This window comes from Rhincodon typus, chromosome 2 (genome assembly GCF_021869965.1).
Source record: "Rhincodon typus isolate 14 chromosome 2, sRhiTyp1.1, whole genome shotgun sequence".
In the NCBI taxonomy this organism is placed as follows: domain Eukaryota; kingdom Metazoa; phylum Chordata; class Chondrichthyes; order Orectolobiformes; family Rhincodontidae; genus Rhincodon; species Rhincodon typus.
The window spans coordinates 31,243,737-31,268,736 of NC_063333.1; the positions used below are offsets into that span (position 1 = coordinate 31,243,737).

Consider the following 25,000-nt stretch of genomic DNA (forward strand, 5'->3'; position numbering starts at 1 on the left):
GTGTATGATAATGGATTGGAATGGTTTCTTTTGTTAGGACAGTTGCTGCTTGAGTTTCTTTGACTGTAAACTCCTGATTTAGGTGTGGTTTTATTCATGTATTGTGAGGTATATAAACTGAGTCTGTGGCAATTTAGACTTGTATAAAGCCCATGACTTCAATTTCTATCATTTGGTAATTTGCATTCTGTTATAATGCAATATCAACTGATATAATGGTTTGCATCAAAGTTGGAAGTTCAAAGTGGGAAGTCAAATATTTCTAGTTCATCTATGAATCTGCTTGTGAAGTGTTCATGTCAAATCTCTATTCAAATGAAACGTATACAGGTAGTTCTTCTATGACATGATAGTTGCATTCTTGCGTGACCTCGTGCTATAGAAAATTGCATTATAGGGAAATCACTATACTGTACAGTAAAAAGTTCACATTATCCAAACAGTGTCCCTTATTCATCAATCTTGTAACAGTCAATTCATGCATTATAGCAGAAATACCTGTAATCTGTTCATGTCTGAAATAATGTAGAACCTATTAGCCTTAGTTACTGTAGTGAGATTTTGGTAACTTTTAATTTTTCAATAATTCTATGCATTGTAAGTTGCTGACAAGTTAATTGAAAAATGATAAGGATATTTGCATTGTTCAGGATATGAAATCGTGCATGGAAGTTGATTTCTGAGCAGCGTATAAAGGCAAAAGATGTGAAATCAGTCTTTTTGGCTCTATTTTAGAGCAAAGAAAATTTGCTGTTAAATTTCAGCATGGCATGTCTGATTTAAAAATAAATAGTAATACTTTCATTTGATAATTCATGCCATTTTACTGTTTTATCTGTCACTTACTAGGTTGGGGAGTATTGTAATCCTTCCTTCTCTCCTCCAATAAATGTACACACGTCTGAGAAGACTGGCTGTCCTTTGTTTGTTGTGGTAGTCATTCATCAAAAGTAATTTTATTGAACAGTTTATTATTGTTAGCCCATTGACATTTTTCTGATGGCAGCCAGCTCAATTCAGTCTTCCTCTCGTGTGGACATAAATCACTCAATCATCAGTAGACTATTGTTCACTTTCCCTCTAATGACTTTTCTCCTTCCCGCACACAATCCTCATCCGAATTCTGAAACTTCAGTTGTAGCTCAAAAGGAACCATCTCTGATTTCTCACAATTGAGAGAACCAGATAATTTAAACTTGTTGAAGGCCTCATTTGAATGTGGTTTATAACTACTTTTCAAGGTAATTAGACTAAGTGGATGCTCACATTCTATTTAAAATAGAACGAACCTCTGAAGGAAGGTTGCATTTTGCCTATACTGATGACATTTCAAGACTGCTCACATCTTTGCTGGGGTTAATGATTTGTAGAACTGCCTCCACAACTCTGATGCCTTCCAGGAGGTTTTTGTAGATAGGATTAGGGTAAAGAGGAAGCTGTTATTCCCCAGGGTCCCAGAGGTCAGTAGTCAAGTCAGCAATACCACCCCATGACCTGGCTTCAGACAGAAATAAGTTCACCAATCTCTTTGTAACAATGGTGAGCACATTTCTTGATCAATAGCAGTTGACCAAAATCTTTTGACTCTGTTGCCCATCATGCTCAATAGTTCCCTCCACTCTTCAAATCCATCAGCATGGCATCAAAAAGGCACATGCAGCATCTTTCCTTTCATTCCGGAGCCCTTGACTTTTCACACTTCTTTATGACTCCGAATGTGTTCCTCTCCTCAGTGGATTTTGAACCTGATAGTTGTAGGATGAAGTCCCAGTCAAAAATTTTCCCCCAACATTACTCTGCTACTGCGCAAGGTACTGCCATTCTGTCTTGGTTAAGATGTCAAACTCAGACCTGGTCTGTCCCCTAAGTTGGGTGGCAATGGCCCATTATCTCTACTCTTTCCGCAGTGCTGAATAAAATGTATTCCTCAAACACTATCCCTACTCCAGTAGAATATTGTCACTGCTGTTCTAGGCCCATGTAATTGCCTCTCATGTTTCCTATAGTATGACAATGATTATGCCACACCTAATTCAGTATTTTTTTTCCTAAATGCCTTTTTTTTTGTTCATGGAATGTTAATGCACTAGCTAGGCCAGCACTTATTGCCCATACCTACTTCCCCTATCTCCTTGAATCGATGCAGTCTTTGGGGTGTAGCTGATGGTCAGGAGAGAATTGTCTCAGATGTCCTCCAACATTGCTGCTGCACTTCTCACTGTTGTTCAGAAGGAAGTACCAGGAGTTTGGCCAATGAACCTGAAGAAAATGTGATATAGTTCCAGGTAAGGAAAGTGTGATTTTGTTTTGAAGATCTGTTTAATGTCTGCCTGCTGAGCATGGAGTTAGTGACAAAGACAGATAATAGGGAGGGGAAATTCACTATGCAAATGGAACTTTTCTCTACAGATATGGTGTGATGATCATTCCAGATATGATCATGAACAGATGCATCTGTGACAAGTAGATTGCTGAGGATGGATCAAGTAGACCTTTTTCCTCCTGTTTATCCCTCATCACTTGCTACAGTCTATCACCCAGTCGAGTAACTATTGTCCTTTAGGACTTGGCCAGTTCAGTCAGTAGCAGTGCTGTTGAACCCCTCTGAGATAAATCTTGATGTCCCCAACCCAAAATACAGTCAGCATCTATGACACATTTAATACTACAAGTAGGGTTACGCATGGAGAAGTGTTGATTCATTAGCCAGTAGGGTGGCAGTACTTGGTAATCATCAGAACTATTATTTGGCATGCTTGACCATGAGATTTTAAGGGGTCCAGCGGCAATGTTGAGGACATCTGTGGCAATTCCCTCCTGACTGTCTGTCTGCTACTATACTGCCATCTATAATGGGACTGTCCTGCCAATAGCAGAGGCCATACGCTGGAGTGTTTGGGCATTGTTTGGAAGGAATGATTCAGAGTACACATGTCGGATTGTTGCTTGACCAGTCTGTAGGACAGTTCTCCAATTTTGGCACAAGTCCCCAGCTGTTGGTAAGGAGAATTTTGTTATAAGCTTGTGGGAAGGTTTTATTCCAATCCAATTCTTTTCATTGATTGGAAGGTAGTACCATGATCAGAACCATTTTTAAATCCGCTTGATTGTAATTTGATATGGAAGGACATCCATTTGTGAGAACCAACCTGGATGAATACTTGAGAATGTTGGATGTAAAATGTGCAAAGTTTTCTAAAATAAAATCTATGTACAGTACTGCAGATGCTGAAGAACTGAAATATAGACAAAGTGCTGGAGAAACTCAGCAGGTCTGGCTGTATATGTGGAGAGAAATAGAATTAACGTTTTGAGTTCTATATGACTCTTCTTTGGAACTCTAGCTTTCTTAAAAATAACTGCAAAGTTTCTAGTTTTTCTTCCATGTCTGTCTTCTCAATTATCTAGATATTTTGGTTACTTAGTTTAACTCCATCAGAAATTCTTAGAATAAAGTATACTAACATCTCTCTCAGCTCATGTTTTATCAGCTCTTTTAAATACTGTCTTTGACAAATTGTACTTGTTCCTGTTCCTATCGGATTTAATACTTGACTGTTTTCTTGGGCTATGCATCTGCACTGGAGAAAGTTGATCACTCTATCATATGTTTAAGGCAAGATGTACTATTTCATCTAGTCAACTTTAGAATTTGACTTTGAGATCACTTGATGTATTACAGTCTTTGATGAAACTATTCTGATGCAATATCCTTTCTAGCCACCGACAATTGGTTTTTCTCTGGTTATTTAAAAATGTAACCATAATAGCTCGGGGCTTGCATTTACAAAATGAAACAGTCTCAAATTTCAGTCCGAGTTTTCAAAGGGAATAGAGATTTTAAGTGTACAATGTATAAGCAGCTAATTTTTTAGAAAATTAAGTACATTAAAAAGCAACTTTAAATGATCAGTTTTGACTTTCAAGTTCCTGCACTAAAAAAGCTCCATCTGCAATTGTCAAAAGACATCCATGCTATTGGGTGCCTTTTTTTTTTTAAAAACTGATATACTTTTTCTCGTACCTATGCTTATTTATTATCGCCTCAATGACTTGAGTCTGTCCAAGTTTTTTTTATACACTAGTTACACTTATTAAGACCAGGTGGCAAATATTTCCAGTTGAAAACACTTTTGATGCGGTTCATCCTTGCAGCTTGTTTAGATTTTGAGACTTGATTTAAATGTTGCTGTAATTCAAGTTTTTAATGAATTGGGGAACTTCTTATTCCTACAATTTTCATTTGTGAGAGAGGGGACTTGGGAAATTCTGTCTAGCCCCTCAGGAGATTTGATATCCATCCACAAGACCACTAGCACAGGCCATTCTTTGCATTACCTCAATCACTGTAAAATGTAGTTCCACGTGTGGCTTGAAGAAATTCAGCAAATCAATAGTTAGCACACAAGCTGGTAGTTTGTTCCAGAGGTGTTCAATTCTTTGGAATCAAATTGTAAATGAAAACTGAAGTGCTAATATTGAACAGGTCAGAAAACATCAATGGATTAAGGATCAGCAGGCACTTTCAGGTTGATGACCTGTTGAAAGTCGTGGCAATTTCAGAGCCAGAAAATTGTTCAGCAATCACGGTAAATTTACCATAATCCCAGATACTATTGGGCTGCTCTCTTGTCAGAAAGAGACAACTGGTGATGGTTTAAGCTCAGGTCACCATGCCTCAGGTGAAGGGAAAGGTTAAGAAGGACAATCTTTCATGGTAACCTCCAGGCAGTGCAGGAATTGAACCTGTGGTGTTGGCTTCACTATTTATTGCAAAACTTCAAACCAGCTTTCCAGCCAATATGCTAACTGACATCGAGTTCAGCAATAAATGTTTGTTGAATAAGTACTGCACTAAAACCCATTTATACCACAAATAAATAGTGCAATTTTGTTAGAGATAGTAGGAACTGCAGATGCTGGAGAATCCGAGACAACAAGGTGCAAGGCTGGATGAACACAGCAGGCCAAGCAGCATCATAGGAGCAGAGAGGCTGACGTTTCGGGCCTAGACCCTTCATCAGAAAAGGCTATTTTGTATTTTTGTTTTTTTTTTTGCAGCATGATTAAAATATAAGGACTGCAAGTTCACGTGAAATCACTTTTTCATCTTTAGCACACCATGGGATGAGCTGCTTGAGGTCTGCTTTTGACTGTGTGCGCATATGGTTGTCAGAACTTGGTATCAGAATTATGACATAATAGGAATGAGCACTGATTTTTGCTGACGCTTTATCATGAAAGAGTTAATGGCAAGTTAATGGAGCTAAATGTAGACTGGCCCTGATGGAATGCATCCCAAGGTATCAAAAGAGATGGCGAGAGAAATAGCAAATGCACTTGTGGTAATTTTCCAAAAACTCTAAGGGGAGTTCCAGCAGATTGGTGGTGTCACATTTGCTGTTTTCCATTTGAAAAAGGAGCTTGACAAATGATGGGGAATTGTAGGCTGGTTAATTTAACTTCTGTAGTGGAGAAAATACTTGAATCTATTGTCCAGGAAGAAATAGCAAGACATCTAGATAGAACTCGTGCCATTGGGCAGATGCAGCATGGATTCATGAAGGGCAGGTTGTGTTTAACTAATTTACTGTAATTCTATGAAGACATTAGGAGCGCAATGGAAAATGGGGACCCAGTAGATGTGTATCTAGATTCCCAAAAGGCATTCAACAGGCTGCCGCATAAAAGGCTACTGCATAAGATAAAGGTGCACAGCATTATGGAAAATGTGTATTAGCATGGATAGAGGATTAGTTAACTAACAGGAAGCAAAGAGTGGGGATAAATGAGTGCTTTTCTGGTTGGTGAACAGTGACTAGTGGTGTGCCTCAGGATCAGTGTTGGGACCGCGATTGTTTACAATTTACATTGATGATTTGGAGTTCGGGACCATGTGTAGGATGTCAAAGTTTTCAGATGACACTCATCTGAGTGTTAGAGCAAAGTGTGCAGAAGACTCTGAAGGCTTGTAGAGGGATATAGATAGTTTGTGAGTGGGAAAAGGCCTGGCAGATGGGTACAATGTTGATAAATGTAAAGCCATCCATTTTGGTAGGAATAACGGTAAAAAGGACTATTATTTGTACAGTCAAAAATTACAGCATACTGCTGTGCAGAGGGACCTGGGTGTCCCTGTGCATGAATCACAGAAGGTTGCTTTGCAGGTACAGCAGGTAATTAAAGCAAATGGAATATTATCCTTCATTGCTAGAGGGATTGAGTTTAAAAGCAGGGAGGTTATGTTGCAGCTGTATTGTATGCTGGTGAGGCCACACCCTGGAGTACTGCTTGCAGTTTTGGTCTCCTTACTTGAGAAAGCATGTATTGGCATTGGAGGAGGTGCAGAGGAGACTAAGTTGATTTTGGAGACGAGAGGGTTGACTTATGAGGAGGGACTGAGTAGACTGGGATTATCATTGGAATTTAGAAGAATGAAGGGGGGATTCTTATAGAAACATATAAAATTATGAAGGGAATAGATAAGAAAGAAGCAGGGAGCTTGTTTCCACTGGCGGGTGAAACTAGAACAAGAGGGCGTGGCTTCAAAATCAGGGAGAGCAGATTTAATACTGAATTGAGGAGGAATGTCTTCACCCAAAGGGTTGTGAATCTGTGGAATTCCCTGTCCAGGGAAGTAGTTGAAGCTTGCTCATTGAATGCTTTTAAAGCTAAAGTAGATAATTTTTTGAGCATTAACGGAACTAAGGATCATGGTGAGTGTGGGTAAGTGGAGCTGAGGCCACGAAAAGATCAGCCATGATCTTATTGAATGGCAGAGTGGGCTTGAAGGGCCAGATGGCCTACTCCTCCTAGTTCTTATGCTTTTCTGACTGAAGATCTGTGGCCAGTGACGTTTCACAGGGATCCATGCTTGGACCTTGTTTGCAATATGTGTAAATAATTGAGGAAAATGCAGGTGGTCTGATTAGTAAGACACAAAGATTGGGAGGATTGCAGCGAGGTGAGGCAGATTTCTACAGGATATAGCAGGACGTAGGTAGGCTGGAGACTTGGGCGGAGAAATGGCTGATGGAATTTAATCCAGGCGAATAACGGGGGGGGATGCATTTTGAAAGGTCTATGTAAGAAGGAAGTATAAAATAAATGGCAGAACCCTTAAAAGCATTAACATATAGAGGCATACAGATCCACAGTTCCCTGAAAGTGGCAACACCAGTGGATAAAGTGGTCAAAAAAGCATATTGTATGCCTGCCTTCAACAGTCAGGGCATAGCATAAACATTGGCAAGTTATATTGCGGCCATGTAGAACTATTGTTAGGCCACATTTGGATATTGTATACAGTTCTGGTCACCTCACTACCAGAAGAATGTGGAGGCTTTTGATCAGGTACAGAAAAGGTTTACCAGGATGCCTCCTTGGGAGGGTATTAGCTATGAGGAGAGGTTGGACAAACTTGGTTTGTTTTCACTTGAATGTCAGAAGCTGAGGGAGGACCTGATAGAAGTCTACAAAGTTATGAGAGGCACAGATAGAATGGACAGTGGTAGTCTTTTTCCCTGGGTAGAAATGTCAATCACTAGGGGATGTAGGTTTAAGGTAAAACGGAGCTAAGTTTAAAGGAGATGAAAGGCAAGTTTTTTTTTTTAACGCAGAGGGTGCTAAGTGCCTAGAATGCACTGCTGGTGGAGGCACATAAAATAGTAGCATTTAAGAGGCATCTTGACAGATGTGAATAGGCACGCAATAGAGGGATATGAACCATGTAGAGGTGCAAGCCCTTCAGTTTAGAAAGGTGACTTGCCAGCGCAGGCTTGGTGAGCTGAAGGCCTGTTCCTATGCTGTACTGTTCTTTGTTGTGACTACACGATTCACATTGTTTGTTTGTGTTTATCTTCTTAGTTACTGGTGGTAGTGTTTTTTTTTAAATTCACATGCTCATTGACCCATTTAATTTATATTATGTTGCCTTTTTGGGAGGATGCACATTGTTGAGCGCTTATGCTAAGTGAATCAGTGTACTGTAGGGATAGTCAGAACTGCGAACTGCAGATGCTGGAGAATCTGAGATAACGAGGTGTAGAGCTGGATGAACACAGCAGGTCAAGTAGCATCAGAGGAGCAGGAAAGCTGAAGTTTCGGGCCTAGCCGAAGGGTCTAGGCCGGAAACTTCAGCCTTCCTGCTCCTCTGATGCTGCTTGACCTGCTGCGTTCATCCAGCTCTACACCTTGTTATCTGTGTACTGTAGAGTTTGATTTGTAAATGAAGTCTATGAAATTTTACAAAGCAGTAGCTTTGATTTTTGATGTTGGATTTTAATGGGCTCTACGTGCTTTGTCAATCTTCTAATGAAGATAACAGCATAAATTTGCAAGTGTTTAAATGTGCTTTTCATGTGTTTCCTGAAAGTACTTGTGTCTAGTTGAAGTGATGGTAATATAGCAGGTGAAAATGGAAGCATGAATACCACAGACCAGTTCCAAAGTAAATGAGCCTTGAAAAGGGAGCAAAGATAGTCATTTCAAGATTTAGGTGACAGTGCCTGTGTTTTGGGCTGAGGAGTGGCAGATTGGAATTTAAATTGGATAAATGTGAGGTATTGTATTTTGGTAAAATAAACAAGGGCAGGGCTTGTACAGTTAATAGTTAGGCCCTGGGCAATGTCGAATAGAGACCTAGACGTTCAGATACGTAGTTCTTTGAAAGTTGTGTCGCAGGTAGACAGGATGGTTAAGGTGTTTAGCATGCTTGCCATCATTGCTCAGACCTTTTGAGTGTAGGAGTTTGGGACATCATGTTGAGGTTGTACAGGGTGTTGGTGAGGCCTCATCTGGGGTATTGTGTCCAGTTCTGGTCACCCTGCTATAGGAAGGATATTATTAGGAACGATATTATTAAGCTGGAGAGAGTTCAGAAATGATTTTACCAGGAATGGAGGGTTTGAGTTACATGGAGAGACTGGATAGGCTGGGACTATTCCCCCCTGGAGTGCAGGTGGTTGAGGAGTGACCTTTTATAGAAGTTTATAAAATTGAGTGGCATAGGTAAGGTGAATCGCAAAGGTCTTTTATTAGGCTGGGGGCTTTCAAAACTATGGGGCATATTTTTAAGGTGAGAAGAGAAAGATTGAGGAAAAACATTTTTCACAGAGTGGTTCATACATGGAATGAACTGCCAGAGGAAGAATTAGCTGCTGGTACTGTAGCAAGATTTAAGACATTTGGACAGGTACATGAATAGGAAAGGTTTAGAGGGATCTGGACCAAATATACAGGCAAGTGAGACTAGTTTAGTTCGGGAAACTTGGTTGGCACAGATGAGTTGGACCAAAAGGTCTGTTTCCGTGTTGTGTGACTCTATACCCTCTCTTTTCCATGCCCTCCCTAGAAAGGTGCCAACTCATCTGTGTCTTATTCTGGAGTAAGAGGGGATAAATGGAGCAGAATTTTAATGGCAGCATGCCATTCCTGCCAACAGACGTGGTGGTTACCACTCCTGCACTCTTGCTGTAGACAGACCCAAAATGAGAAGGTTGTCTTATGAGGAAAAGTTGGACAGATTTGTATCCACTGGAGTTTAAAAGAGTAAGAAGTGACTTCATTGAAAAATGGAAGATCCTGCGGGATCTTTATAAGGGTCAGTGTGGAGGGGATGTTTCCTCCTAGGGAAGAATCTAGGCTGAGGAGCCATTATTTAAAAATTGGGTGTTGCCCATTTAAAACAGTATTTTTTCCTCAGATAGTTGAGTCTTTGAATCTCCCTTTCTGAAAGGTAGTGGAAACATAGTCCTTGAATATTTTTAAGGCAGAAGTGGATAGATTCTTGATAAGCAAATGAGTGAAATGTTATCAGGAAGTTGGGAATGCAGATTTGTGTTTAATGTCAGATCAGCCATGATCTTGTTGGAGCAGGCCCGAGGTGCTGAATAGCTTACTTCAAGTCCTAATTCATATGTCATGGCTTTTGCTATGGGATTGCATTTCATATTTGAAATGCCAGCAAAATATTCAGCAGACATGTACAGTCACAAGGTGTTGAATTTTTCGATGGTGAAACCTGCCATCATCAGAGTACAGCCTGGGCAGGCAATAAGAGTCTTCTGGACAAATGAGGTGACTCTACACATTGCTAAAACTTTCCACCCTGACTTTATTGGCAATCCAAAGGACTAACTGAGAAAGTAGACACGTGTTTTTGAAATTAACATTTCACATCAAAGTATTTAATGTTGGTTTCGCTTGATGTGTGCATCATGGATATTTGTTAAGACCAGCTCAGCACTGAATGTACTGGATGCCTCATGGTTACCACATTAATAGTTTCAGCGGAGTTCGGGACATTTCTTTGTCAAAGAAACAGTGTTATGCTTAGCCATTCTGTGGGACAGGCTTGGACTTGTAAGTTCAGTTGACTGTCCTTCATATAAATATAACAGACATTGTCTCAGAGTGGTCTCAGTGGAGATGATTGAAACAATATAGGTAAACTCAAAGTCCCGTAAGTACTGTGCTAGCTGGAACCTGGAAATTGACCCATGTACGAACAGCATGTCACTGCCTTTTCAGCACTTTATTTTCTTGCCTTGTCTGACTCCTCCCATTACATCCAAGATGCCCGTCCCTTCCCGGCTAAATCCTTCGTGCCATCCCTCTGTATTCCCTTCGATTTTTCTCCAACCCCGTCCACATGCTGACTCCTTTAACTGGTCTTGAGGCTTAATGAAAGCTGCCATTCTCCTACTCAGTTATCTAGTGCTGCACCGTTAAAGAAGATGATTGACCTGGCTTCAGTTGTATGGGGCTGACTGTTGCATGCCACTTTTTTACCCAGTTTATGTTTGCAATCCGAGATTGTTGTATGCCTTTGAAGATTGGATGTAAGTACAATAGTTTGGAGTATTCATGGAATGCAAATGTATTACAAATATGAAACTACCTTAGAACAAAATGGCCTAACCATACTGTAAACATGCCACTGGATTGATCTCTAAATTTGAACCCACTGTCATGGAACAGCAGATTTCAGCTTCTGCGTAATTAAATTGCCCTGCTTGCTATTATTCCTGCTGTTGTAAGCCTCATGAAATCCCCCCTATGGCTTGCATTAAACTTGTTAATCAATCTAAAGTGAGTGCATTAATCTCAGGAGCACTATTTTCACAAGCATCACTATCACCTTGGGCCATCTAAGGGGAATAGGTGATAACTAGCCTTGCTGGAATTGCCCACATCTCAAAGAGGAACAAAGATGTGGTATTCTTTAAGACTGCATTGGAACAGTGTGGGAAGGAAGTGCTAAGTGATTGGATTAGCAATGTATGTGTCTTTTGCAGTCTCAATAGTGGTGTTGAATTAAGCAGACACTTGATCTGACAGTGGTCTTCCCAAAAGCAGAGGCTGAGTATAGAGGGCAAGATATGTTGGTGGTTGGAGTCAGGCTTAAGGTATGATATGTGGAATGTGGCAGTTGTTGACAGTGAATAAGAGGAGCATGAGTTTGGTATGGGAGAAGGATGATAACAAAAGTACAGAAAATAGGACAATTTACCTTTTTAATGATGCTCTCCTGTATTGTTGTCATCAATTACTATGTATTTCAACTCTTAGTCATCCAAGACCATGTAGAACAGACTCAGTGATACTTGGAAAACACTTCTTTTTTAAAAAAAAAACTTTTGTGGGCATAGCTACATTGAAAATTGTGGAACCTTGAGGTAGAAACTACAGTTTCTTTTATCAGCATTCTAGCCATGCCAGCATGAAGAAAAATATCAAAAGTTTTATATTGGAATTTGTTTAAAAATAAGGTGTAAATGATAGACTAATAGATGTTTACAGTACAGAAGGAGGCTATTTGACCCATCACATGTGTGCCAGTCAACCAAGATCTGATTGACTTATCCCATTTCCAGCTTTTGGCCCATTGCCCTGGACACTCTGGCAACTTAAATTGTACATTAGCTTTGTATTAAATTTCTTAACTATTTTAAGGATGTATGTATATTGTCAAATAATCACCATTATGATCAGATAGCGATTGCGAAAGTGTTATAATTAATAGAAGCAAAGTTGGGATTTCCACAGCCTACATATTTTAACATACGCTAATCACATTGCAGAGTAATGATATACATGAATTTCATTGGGGGATGCCCTGGCTGAAAAAATGAAATGTGTGGGTGGTTGTAAGCGCAAATGCATAAGGCTCTATTTGAGAGAGCTGTATTTGCTTGAAAAAGAATTTTTGTTCTAGATTTATAAGTTTGAAATGGAGCATGAATGGATGTTTCCATTATTGGTTTGACAGTCTCAATTTGAGAAACTGTACAGGTAGTTTTGCTATAATGTGTGTTTTGTTAACGCGAATTGGCTGTAATGTGATTGAATAGTGGACGCTGGATAACGCAAACTTTCTACTGTACAATGTAGTGATTTTCTATAGCAGTTTTCTATGATGATTTTCTACAGCATGATTTTCAATAGCGTGAGGTCCCACACGAATGCAACTATCGTGCTAAAGGAGAGCTACCTGTGAAACACAGGCTAAAAATTCATGTTAAAATTGGCAATGCTGTACTATATTGAACATTGTTATTAGATCAGAAGTGTATTGTTTATCTATCTTGTTGAGCAGTGGCCAGAATCTTTTTTGATCAGAGACACGTATACGTTAAGTTAAAATTGTATATTTGTCCATTAAACAAAATGTGCATCAGGGATGGAGTAGCCAGCTTAAAATATTCCCTTTGGGAGATGAATGGCTTTTTTTAATAATCAGATTCTTCCACCTTTTCAGTTACATGCCTTGAAATGCCTTATGAAATTAGAAGTTAATTTATCTGCTAACGCATTGTACTTTGATTAAATAAATTTTTTGTAAAAAGTCCAGTATTACAATATCCTTTTAGCTGACATGTGCAGTGTAAATGTAGATTTCCATTATGTGTAATATGAAGTAACTACTTCCTGCAATCCATTAAATAATATTGATATTACTAGATTTGCAATTAACTGAATTTAACAAAACAAACCACATCCTAGAAACATAGAAAATAGAGCAGGAACAGGCCATTCAGCCCTTTAAGTCCACCCCACCATTCAGTATGATCATGGCTGATTTACCCAATTTAGTATCTTGTTCCATGTTTCAAATCACACCCTTTGGGCTGAAGGGATCAAAGAATTGTATCTAACTCCTCCTTTAAACATTCAGTGTTTTGGCCACAGCCATTTTCTGTGACAGAGAATTCCATGGGCCCACCACTCTCTGGTGAAGACATTTCTCCTCATTTTGAGTCTGAAATGGTCGACCCCATATCCTGAAACTATGACCGCAGGTTCTGGATTCCTTGGCCTTTTGGGAAGCATTCAGAATTGGCTGACCCGTAGAAGACACGGTGGTAGTGGACAGAAAATATTCAACATGGTGCTCAGTTACGAGTGGTGTACCACAAGGATCTGTTCTGGGTCCTCTTCTATTTGTGATTTTTGTAAATGATTTGGATAACGGAGTGGAAGGGTGGATTAGCAAGTTCGCAGGCGATACGAAGGTGGGTCATGTTGTGGATAGTGGGGAGGGCTGTTCTAGGTTACAAAGGGACATTGATAGGATGCAGAGCTGGGCTGAGAAGTGGCAGATGGAGTTTAACCCTGAAAAGTGAGGTGATTCATTTTGGAAGGACAAATTTGAAAGCAGAATACAGGGTTAACGGAAAGATTCTTGGCAGTGTGGAGGAGCAGAGGGATCTTGGGGTTCATGTCCGCAGTTCCCTGAAAGCTGCCACCCAGGTGGATAGAGTTGTTAAGAAGGCATATGGTGTGTTAGCTTTCATTAATAGAGGGATTGAGTTCGAGAGCCGTGAAGTTATGCTCCAGCTATACAAAAGCCTGGTTCGGCAACATCAGGAGTATTGTGTCCAGTTCTGGTCCCCTCATTGCAGGAAAGATGTGGAAGCGTTGGAAAAGGTGCAGAGGAGATTTACCAGGATGTTGCCTGGAATGGAGGGAAGGTCTTACGAGGAAAGGTTGAGAGCGCTAGGGCTTTTCTCTTTAGAAAGACGAAGGATGAGAGGTGACTCGATAGTGGTGTACGAAATGATCAGAGGTATAGATAGAGTGGACAGCCAGAGACTTTTTCCTCGGGTGGAGGTAGCTATTACGAGGGGGCCTAGATTTAAAGTGAGTGGAGGTAGATATAGGGGAGAGGTCAGATGTAGGTTCTTTACTCAGAGTGGTAGGGGCGTGGAATGCATTGCCGGAGAGGGTAGTGGAGTTGGCCTCATTAGGGGCATTTAAGCAGCTATTAGATAGGCATATGGATTATAGTGTAAGATAGGGGTGGAGGTTAGATAGACCTTAGGATTAGGGTAAAAGTTCGGCACAACATCGTGGGCCAAAGGACCTGTGCTGTACTGTTCTATGTTTTATGTTGTTTACTGCATACATCCTGTCTAGTCCTAATGAGAGGACTGCGAGTGAAAATCTGTTTTCTTTTAACACCGTTTCATGGTTTCTGTTGTTTGTGTCTGTTGGGGGAAAAAAAAATCATAGTAAATGGTTTGTGAATAAATTCTCAAACTTCGACTGCTAATTAAATGAAATTTTCTCCTAAGCTGAAGATTCTGTGTATTAAATGTTTAGATCAAATAATTCAAACACCTCGTATATTCATCTATTGTAGCTGTTGCTCCTTAGCTTGAGGCTTTACCCTTGTAATAGTTAAAGATTTACTGCACATCCCATGTCTGTGACATCTGTTACAATGTTAATGTTTAATTTTTACTGAACTTGGCATACTCAAGCTAGGAATGTTTCCTTGCATAGGCTTGTTTTATACCTAATCCTCTAATGGACAACCATTTCACCTGACTGACTTGGGGAAAACAAGTGAAACAATTTCTTGCTTGTTTTCTTTGCTATTTTTCTGCTTTCCAAATCTCTCTGTATGTTTTAACAAATTAATCATGTTGGTTTAAAATTTGTTTTTTCTAAAGTGTCCCTTTATGTTTGGATCACGTTATTGAACCTAGTTTGTCAAGGTAATAGCATTTGGGAGGCTGTGGATGAGGAGGAGAGACTGATTGCGGGGGTTTGAAGTTAGCAAATTATTTGTGAGTTGCAGATAAATCTACAGACCTTGGTGGAAACATATTATTGATTTAATTAAAATGTAAATTGCATTAATTTATTCATTTAAGGTACTTGCAACACCATATGTGCTTAATTTGAAGATCTAACTTTGATAAATGTAGCAATTTGACTAGAACAGGTGACATTTGATATATGGTTCCTGACAAGCTTGAGGCTTTCCTCCCCTTGTGTTTTCTGGGAATTGTAAACTCATATATAAAGAAATGAATTTCCATGGTTTGTCAACAGCTCTATTGTTGTATGTGACTACAAGAAGATTAATTACATGGGTTTTGTCCCAGAATGGTACCTCAGTGTGGAGGTTTCGTTTGAAACTAGGCAAACTGGTAGGGTGAGATAACAAGGTGCAGAGCTGGATGAACACAGCAGGCCAAGCAGCACCAGAGGAGCTGGATGCTAATGTTGCGGAGCTAAGAGGAAGCAGTGTAAGTTCTTGCACTGTAATCTATCGTTCTTAAAGTTGGCTACTGCTCACTGTCATATGGTTACATTTATTTAAGTACCAAGTGAGATGAGTGATATTTCGAAGAGGTGAGCACATACCCAGGCTACCACCTTGAGATTTAAAGAAACTTAAAAGCACCTGAAAGCATTCAAGGTAAGGCCTAACAAATTTATTTTCACTTATCTACAGGGAGGCTGAAGCATAGGAAAGTTCACACAAAAGTCCTCAGCCCAACACTCGACTGCATGCAGTGGCTCTTGGAGCTTCTCCAGAGTGCTGTCTGTCTGAAGCCGACCAATAGCAGCATGTTTATTGGTGTGGAACGGTCTCCTTTGCTCATGGCAGTATTTCTCTCTATCATGGAGCTTCCTTTTTAATGGCATCATTTTGGGTCCCATGGTGGTTCTTTTCGCACCACACTACTGCTGAGGTACACTGTTTCATAAATGATTGAACCCTTCTGCAAAAAGGAAACTTGAGCAGATCATGTACTACCTCTGTTGCTAAAGCACTGTGTGTAAAAGGGGAAACTCTTGGGCCTGCCAAGAGTAGGAGTTCTCTGGCTGTACGTGGAATCAAGGTTTGAGTTTCACAACAGACAGTGAATAGTGAAGTTGATGGCTCGTTTGTAATATTACAGTAACTTAATTCCCGAAAACGGGTTCATGTGAGACTTCTTAAATATATTTTTAAGTGTTCCCTGTAAAGGTGGGGGGTGGTGACGGTGAAGGCATAAGGGGTATTAAATGTGAGGATGAGATGTTGAGCTCACTACTTGAAGCAAACTAGTTTCTTTTTTTCAGTTGGTCTTTGAAACTTTCATGTTCCCAACTTGCTTCTTTGAAAAATATAGCTGGGAATAATGAATCCTTGAGGGGAATTCCTTTCTTGTTCCTGGCCCCTCAACAATTGTGTTCAGCAGGTTTTATCCTAAAGTCTTTTAATAGTTGCATGGCAAACATCTACTGTTTAGAACCTGAGAAAATAGGAGCAAACGTCTCCCTTCTGCCCTTTTGAGCCTCTGTGCTATTAAATATGATCAGTGCAGATCCTCCTGCTCTTGCCTAACTCTTGATGGTTTTCACTGTCCAGAACCTATCCTTTTGCTTTTTAAGTACGAATCACCTTGGCCCCTGATGTGGTAGCGAATTCCAAGGGTCACCACCCTCTGAGTGAAGAAATTTCTCCTCCCCTTAATTCTAAATGGTCTATGCTGTGCCTTCAGTGTGATTCTTTGTTAAACATTCCCCCAGCTAGAGGAGAAATAATGCCACCATCCAGTCTTTGTTGCCCTGAGAGAGTTTTATGTTACAATGAGATGCCTTTTGTTTTAATACTCCCACTGAATATAGGCCCAGGCAACCCAATCTTTCCTGATGTGGCAAACCAGCCATCACAGAAATCCTTGTGAACGGTCCACAATACTCCCAGATATGATCTCCCGAAGTCCCAAAGACATGCTTCCTCCTGCATTCAGACTGTTTTGGTATGAGGGTCAATATAACCTTTGCCTCTGAACTGCTTGCTCCACCTGCACGATTTCTTTGTGATTGGTGTACAAGGATACCACAGCGCCTCTTATGCATTAACATTTCATTTCAACTGTTTAATCATACTCTGCCACTCTGTTCTTACTGAAGTGGGCAACTTCAAAATTATTCACTTTTACTGCAAGTGCCATGTATTTGTCTGCTCACTCAGCTTGTCAGTGTTGCTTTGAAACGCAGTGTGAAGCTCAAGGAACACAGGCCAGGCAGCAACAAAGGAGCAGGAAAGTTGATGTTTCAGGTCAGGATCCTTCTTCAGAAATGGGGAGGGGGTAGGGAGGTGTGAGGCTGGGGAAGGTAGGTGGGATGGTGATAGGTGAGTGCAGGTAAGGAGTGGTGGGGATTGGTCAGTGAGGTGGGAGTGGTGGATAGGTGGGAGAGAAGATGGACAAGTTGTGTCAGGTCAAGGAGGTGGGGATGAGAGGAAGGGCTGGATATAGGATTGGGCCGGGAGTGGGGAGACTTGAAAACTGGTGAATTCCATGTTTAGGTCATTGGCTGTAGGCTCGTGAGGTGGAATTTGAGGTAGTGCTCTGTCAGTTTGTGGGTGGTGACACTGAAGAAGGCCCAGAATGGACATGTCACCCAGGGAGTGGGAGGGGGAGTTAAAATGGTTGGTGACCGGAAGGTGTTGTCATTTGTCACGTACGCAGTGCAGATGTTCTACGAAACTGTCTCCAAGTCTACGCTTGGTCTCACCAATGTAAAGGAGACCACATTAGGCGCAGCGAATACAGTAGACCAAGTTGAAGGATGTACAGGTGAACCTCCTGCCTGATTGTGAAAGGTTCGTTTTGCGCCTTGAATGGAGGCGAGGGTAGGGGGGGATGGTGGATGTAGAGGTCTGGGGGCAGGTGTAGCACTTCCTGCACTTGCAGGGAAAGGTGCCGGGTGTGGTGGGGTTAGTGGGGAGTGTGGGGCTGACCAGGGAGCTGCAGAGTGAGCTTTCCCTTCAAAAGGCAGACTGGTTGTGGGTTTGGATCATACCCCGACAACCAATCTGCCTTTCGAAGGGACAGCTCCCAATGTGGCCTCCTCTACATTGGTGAGACCGTTTCGTATAGTCTACACGCTGTACCTGACAAATGACGACACCTTCCGGTCACCAACTATTTTAACTCCCCCTCCCACTCCCTCTGTGACATGTCCACCCTGGGCCGCCTCCAGTGTCACACTGACACCACCTGCAAAACTGGAGGAGCAACAACTCATATTCTACCTCAGGAGCCTGCAGCCCGATGGCCTATACGTGGAATTCACCAGTTTTAAACCCCCCCTGCTGCTTCATCCCATGTCCAACCCTCCCTCTCAAAACCCGCCTCCTTGACCTTACGCAACCTGACCAATCCCCACTACTCCCTACCTGCACTGACCTATCACCATCCCATCTACCTTCCACAGCCCCACGCCACCCTCTCTATTTATTTCCCTGCTCCATTTCCACCCTGTCCATTTCTAAAGAAGGGTCCTTACTTGAAATGTCAACTTTCCTGCTCCTGTGCTGCTGCCTGGCCTGCTGTGTTCCTCCAGCTTCATACTGTGTTGTCGCTGACCCCAGCATCTGCAGTTCTTGCTATCTCTATATTGCTTTGAAGCCTCTATTTCCTCCCACTGCTTTTTTAAAAATTCCTCCTAATATTATATTGTCAGCAATCTTGGATTTATTACATTTGCCCTCCTCCAAATCCATACAGATGAAGACTAGCTTAGGCTGTAAGCAGTGATGTGTGGTACTCCAGTAGTCGCCACCTTGTACTCCAAAATAAGACCCATTTGTTCTGTTGTTTCCTGTCTGCTAACCAGTTCTCAATCCATATTAATATATTCCCACCACCCCCCCCCCCCCCCCCCCCCCAAATTTTGTGTGCATAAGCTTGCACACTGATCTCTTACGTGGAAAGAGTCTTTTTTTTTTGTGTGATGTCAAGATAAATTCATAACGGTTGGCAATGTAGAACAGGTCTTCAGTTCTATTAATACATATTTTCAATCAACCTGTTCAAATGTGTTATGACACACTTGAACCAAGGCCTTCTGGATTAGAGGGACGCAAGCAGTGCCTCATATATCCTTAAATTGAGAGTGACTGCCTTCAGGTTTCCAACTGCATTTAATTAGCCTGCAGTGGTAGAATTTGAACCCATGTCCCCAGAATGTTAGTCTGGGCCTTTAGATTTCAGGTTCAGTCATGTTAGAATTATGCCACAGCCTCCAATTTTTAAATTTTAATTCTAATTTTAATCAACTCCTTTATAATGCAGCTCTAGGGCAAGTGAACCTTGAACTGAGATATTGTAGGTCAGACAGACACGAACAAGAACCCAAAGATATTTGGGTTTCTCTTGTTGCGTGAGCTACTCTTTCCTCGTCCTCTCCATTTTAGCTGTTTTCAAATCAACCTGTTTAGCTGTGTTATGAAACACCTCTGGGGCAGTTGGGACTTGAACATGGCCCTTCGAACCTCCTAGGTAGGCTCATTACCACTGCACCGCGAGTCCTCTTTCATTTTTGTTACATGTTAAGTGATAGTTCTTCACTGGTTCCATTATTGTACTTGTATCAAACCTGTGGCATACATGAAGTCCTTGTTTGAACATTTCTGTTGTAGCATTTGTTGCTATTTGATTGCAACACTGTTCTGGACTAAATCATTATTTCACAATTATTACAATGTGAAAAGGTCTATTAACTGCCTCAGATTTACTTTTTTGAGGCTTGAAGCTTAAAGCTTTAATCATTTCAATTGTCATGTCATTTTGATTTCATCTGATGTGCCATGTATGTGTGTATTTTGAGTAGTCTTCAGCAATTTAAAGTATTGCTCAAAATCTTAACTTGGATTAAAGGCAGCAGGTTAGGAGATGGAGGAGCCTTCTACGTGAGCCATTCTACATGTAATGGCATCAGTCATTATATATGTTTTTCATAATTGGAACTTCTCCCAGATGGATTAGGCATAAATAAATTTCAAGCATGTTGAGTGATGAATGGCAAGGTCATATTAATTGTTATGAAATAAAGGTGGCTAGGTAAAGTTGAGATACAGATCAGATCAATGTGCTAAACAAATCTTGTGTGAACAGTAGAACAAACTGAAGGGACTGAATAGCAAAATTCTGCTTCTGTGATGCTTTGATTTTTTAAAAAAAAAAATTATTAATGCATATCATATTAAACTTGAAAGGTAACATAGATTGTTAAATTTTAGCTTACTTTGTAGATGTGATACAGAATAGATTTTTGATGAATTTTTCTTCCCAAATGAACAATAATTGCTAAGTTTTATGTGGCCGTCACAACCACCTCCTAAATGTTTTTCCTTTTCCCCTGTGAAAATAATTAAAACCAGCACTGGAAGGCTGTGTCACACTTGTTGAGTGCTAACTCAGAAATATTTATCCATATGTTAACTGAACTTTACATGAACTCTACTTTGTTTCCTTGTTTTTTTTACTGGAAACCTGCAGTATAAGCGGGATGAGCAATGTTAAAAAGTTTTTTATTTAATATGCTTATGATGATGAAAATAGTTTCCTTTGTTTAATAGTGTGGTAGGCCTGTTGAAGAAAATAATTAATTTTCAAATGTATTTTCCTGATTTTGACACATTAGGAATTCTAGACCAAGCCTTTAAGTGTTCAAGAATTTGTTTACTGTTTTTTAGGCAATTAACCATCAGGGTCTAACTTTCAAATTAGACCAAAACATCTTCCTTTTCCACCAATCTTTTACAAATGCCAAAAATTTAACTTTTGAAATGTCTTTTTTTAACATTTGGCTCAAAGAATGGCATTTGAAAAGGCATGTTAGGGCTACACGGCTCAGTGGTGAGCACTGCTGCCTCTCAGCCCCAGGGACCTGGGTTCGATTCTACCCTTGGGTGACTGGAGTTTGCACGATTTCCCTGTGACTGTGTGGATTTCCTTCAAGTGCTCCAGATTCCTTCCACAGACCAAAGGTGTACAGACTAGGTGGATTAGCTGTGGGAAATGCATGGTTATAGGGATTGGTAAAGAAGTGGGTCTGGGTGGGATGCTCTTTGAAGGATCGGTGTGGACTCGATGGACTTGATTGCCTGTTTTTGCACTGTAGGAATTCTACGATTCTGTGTTAGAGAGGATTCTGAGCTACATACTGGAGATAATGGGTATAATTTGGGAAGGTGTGGTAAATCCAAGAAGCAAAAGTATTTAAATACGATTATAGACTTTCCATTGGAAGAAATGACATAGTATAAATCTAAGTGTAATTCAACAAGTAAGGTTTATGAAAACATTAGGATATCTGAATGTGCGTAGCATTCAAAACAAAGTGATCTGTAGTGTGATCTGTACGCCATTGTAGAAAATTGTCTGCAGATTGATGTGATTGAGATCTGTACACTTTAAGTGTACGTGCCATTTAAGAGGGATGCAAGCAAGAAATTGTTCAACTGTGTTATTAGCGTAGTAGAGAGAGTGACTCAAATTTGGGTAATCGGGATATAGAAACTGGTTTGGCAGGGGTGCAAAATGATAAAAGGCAAGAAGTTACTTGTGGGAGTGGAATATAGACATTTGAACAGTAACTACATGTTAGGATGATGTGTCATGGAAGAAATGGGAGCTCATCAGAAAAGCACAGTGATCATGAAGATTTTTATCTTCATATGGACTAGAAGAGAATCCATTTCCATGAACTTGCCTAGGCTACCCTGAAAACATTTCTTCAGATACAGTCTGGAGCCTTACAGAGAGCAGTGACTAGTGGGTGAATTGATTCATTTATTTTGCTTTTCCAAAATTCCCTGAATTTGGGAGAAGAGCTCTTTAGATGGGAAAATAACAAATCTAATCCCTTTATTCAAAATAGGAGGGAGGCAGAAAGCAGGAGACAGCACTGAGACCAACCCTTTCATCCAACTCTTCCATGCTGCCTATTGTAAAGACGATGTTAGAAGCTGCAATATGTTATTGCAGAGTATTAGGAAAAAAAGATATTGAAAGAGTCAACATGGTTTTGCATAAACCATGGTTGCAGAAGTTACATTCTGTGGATAAAGAGGAATCAATGTACTGTACTTGGATTTCCAGAAGTCATTATATGAAGTGCCACATCAAAGGTGGTTGTGGAATATAGAAGCTCGTTCTGGGGTGGCATGGTGACTAAGTGGTTAGCACTGCTGCCTCCCAACAGGGACCCACATTCGATTCCACCCTCGGGTGACTGTCTGTATGGAGTTTGCACATTCACCCTGTGCCTGCGTGGGCTTCCTCCAGGTGCCCCGGTTTCCTCCCACAGTCCAAAGATGAGCAGGTTAAGTGGATTGGCCATGCTAAATTGCACATAGTGTCCAGTGATGTGTAGGTTAGGTGGGCTATAGCGGGGTGGGTCTGGGTGGGATGCTTTGAGGTTCAGTGTGGACTTGTTGGACTGTAGGGATTCTATGATTGTGTAAGGGTAGCAGGCTGGCTAGTTAACAGAAAACAAAAGACGTAAGTGGGTAATTTTCTAGTTGGTAAGATGTGATGAATAGTGTACCAGAGGGCTGAGTGATGGGCTGTCAATTTTTTTGTAACTTTTTTTATATAAATGAAGGGAGTGTACATACAGTTGCTAAAATAGCTTGGCCCAGTCAGCTAGGTAGGACAGTAAGGTGTGAAGAGGACATGAGGCTACAAAGAACTACAGGTGGTTTTAGTAAGTGGGTAGAAATTGGGGAAAATTGCCTGTTTTGGTGGGAAGAATTTTAAAGCCACACATAATCTAAATGGTGAATGATTGTAAAAGTGAGATAGGGAGATCTGGGTATCCAAGTGCATAATTGCAGCCATTTTATGGATGTATAAGTCATCAGAAAACCTAATAAATGGTTATTATAAAAGGAAATTAATACAAGAACGGAAGTTGTACTTCAGTTACATGTAGGGTGTTTGGTGAGACTACAAAAGGAGACCAATACTTTATATTTTACTCTAAATGTAAGGAAAGATGGAAGCAGTTCACATAGGGTTACTAGACTACTATCTGGAATCGGCAGGTTTTCTTCTGGGGAAAGGTTGGACAAGTTAGGCTTGTGTTCGCTGTTGTTTTAGAGTAAGCAGTGACGTGATTGAAAAATACAAGATCCTGAGGGATTCTTAATAGAGTAGAAGTGGATGGGATGTTTCTTCTTGGCGGGGATTCTGGAAATAAGGACTGCTATTTTATAAAAAAGCACGAGGAGCTGCATGTTAAAGACAGATTGGGGGTGGTGGAGAGGGAAGCAAAGTCACACGGTCATGAGACTTTGGAACTCAATGTTGGTGGAAGCAAAGCCTTTGAAGGCAGATGAAAAGCAAGGGAGTGCAAGGATTTTGGGGGTAGGCAACAATATGGAGTAATCAGATCAACCATTATTCGTTTGTAGGTATGTATCAGCTTTATGTAAAAACCAAAAGTATTATTTTTGCTTGGAAAAATTTGACAACGTTAATAGCCATACGTAGATGTACATGTAGGCTAAAATCTCTTGCAGTACAAATATTTAATTTCCACTTGCTTTCAATGCTAAATACATCAAATAAGTTAGCTTATGGTTGTAAATGGCATTTGTTTGGAATTTTGAAAGTTAGAGTTGGTCATTTAGTTCAGTTTAAGTTTATTTTGGCCACTTTTTTGTTCCATGAATACTTCAGATTAATATTAATACTTGTTAAGTGAAGATGTGAAACGTTTTCAGGGGTAGGCAAGAATACTGAATTTGAGGTACAATCCAATCAGCCACCATCTTATTAAATGGTGGGCAGGCTCAAGGGGCTGAACAGTCAACTCTTGTTCTGTTTTATGTTTTTATCCACTGGAGCTCTCTTTATCCACTAGAGAACCTTTTGTTGTATCATTTAATGCTTTTGAATTGTTAACGATTTGCATGTGCTAATGCTAGCATGCGATTAATTCAAAAATCTATTTTAGGAATCCTTTGTATATATTGATTACCGCTTTCAGGAAAAGTGCTTTTTTTTTGTTGCGTCTATGTTTATGCTTGCAATCTAATAGTTGAAGCAGTTTGTTCTTTTTGTCTGGTGATTAGCTGGATCAAAGTGGAAGCTGAAATTGGTGTAATTTCTGAAATGTGGTCTGTACAGTCAATGATCTTGAGCCCTGTGGCTCATTTTTTTTGCTGCATTGTTGGTCTGTGTTGCTACCTTCAGTGACTTATTCTTTGTTAACTGGTGTTTACGATTTGTTCCCAGGACTACTCTCATTTCCTTACTGTGGAGATGAGCATAGAATCATCCTGTGCTCTGTGTCTGTGGAAACTTATTGTAAAATGTATAACAAGTTCTCGTAGATGGGTGGCAGCTTGTAGCACAGTTGGAAATATTGATGAACTGCCTCAAAAAGGCAGAATTGGCCACTTGTGTTATTTCTCTATGAACTTGGAATAATCATGCTTTTCACAGAGACCGAAATTGGTTTTAGATGCTAGATGGATTGAATATTAGTCGGGCGATCCACATTGGATAATGGCTAGGTGAAAGTGAACTAGGTAGGGCTGAAGATACTGTCCAGTGGGTTTCTGGATTTCTACTTTGGGAACCTTGCCATTCAGGTTCTTAAATCATGAATTTGAAGAAGTATCCTTTTCTGATTTCAAGTTTGCTTGAGCACAAGGGAGATTGATAACATGGCAGGGATATGGATGTAAGTTGGCAGTCAGGTGAAGAGATGCCTTTTCTGTGCATACATTTTGTAAGAACCAATGTACATAGTGAATCAAATTAAGTTGGAACAGGATTTTTTTTATTTGCTTTTGGCGTGGAGGCATCACTCTGGATAACCAGATATTGTCCTTGAGCTGTGTGGCTTGCAAGGCAATTTCAGAGGGCAGTTAAGAATCAACCACATTCTTGAGTCTGGATTAGTTTAAACG

At 40.4% G+C, this 25,000-nt stretch overlaps 1 protein-coding gene across 1 annotated transcript in view; it reads right to left on the reverse strand.

Annotated features, from left to right (window-relative positions):
- LOC109916422 (zinc finger E-box-binding homeobox 1) overlaps positions 1–25,000 on the reverse strand; it is a 175,246-nt gene that overhangs the window by 73,793 nt on the left and 76,453 nt on the right. The window lies entirely within an intron of this gene.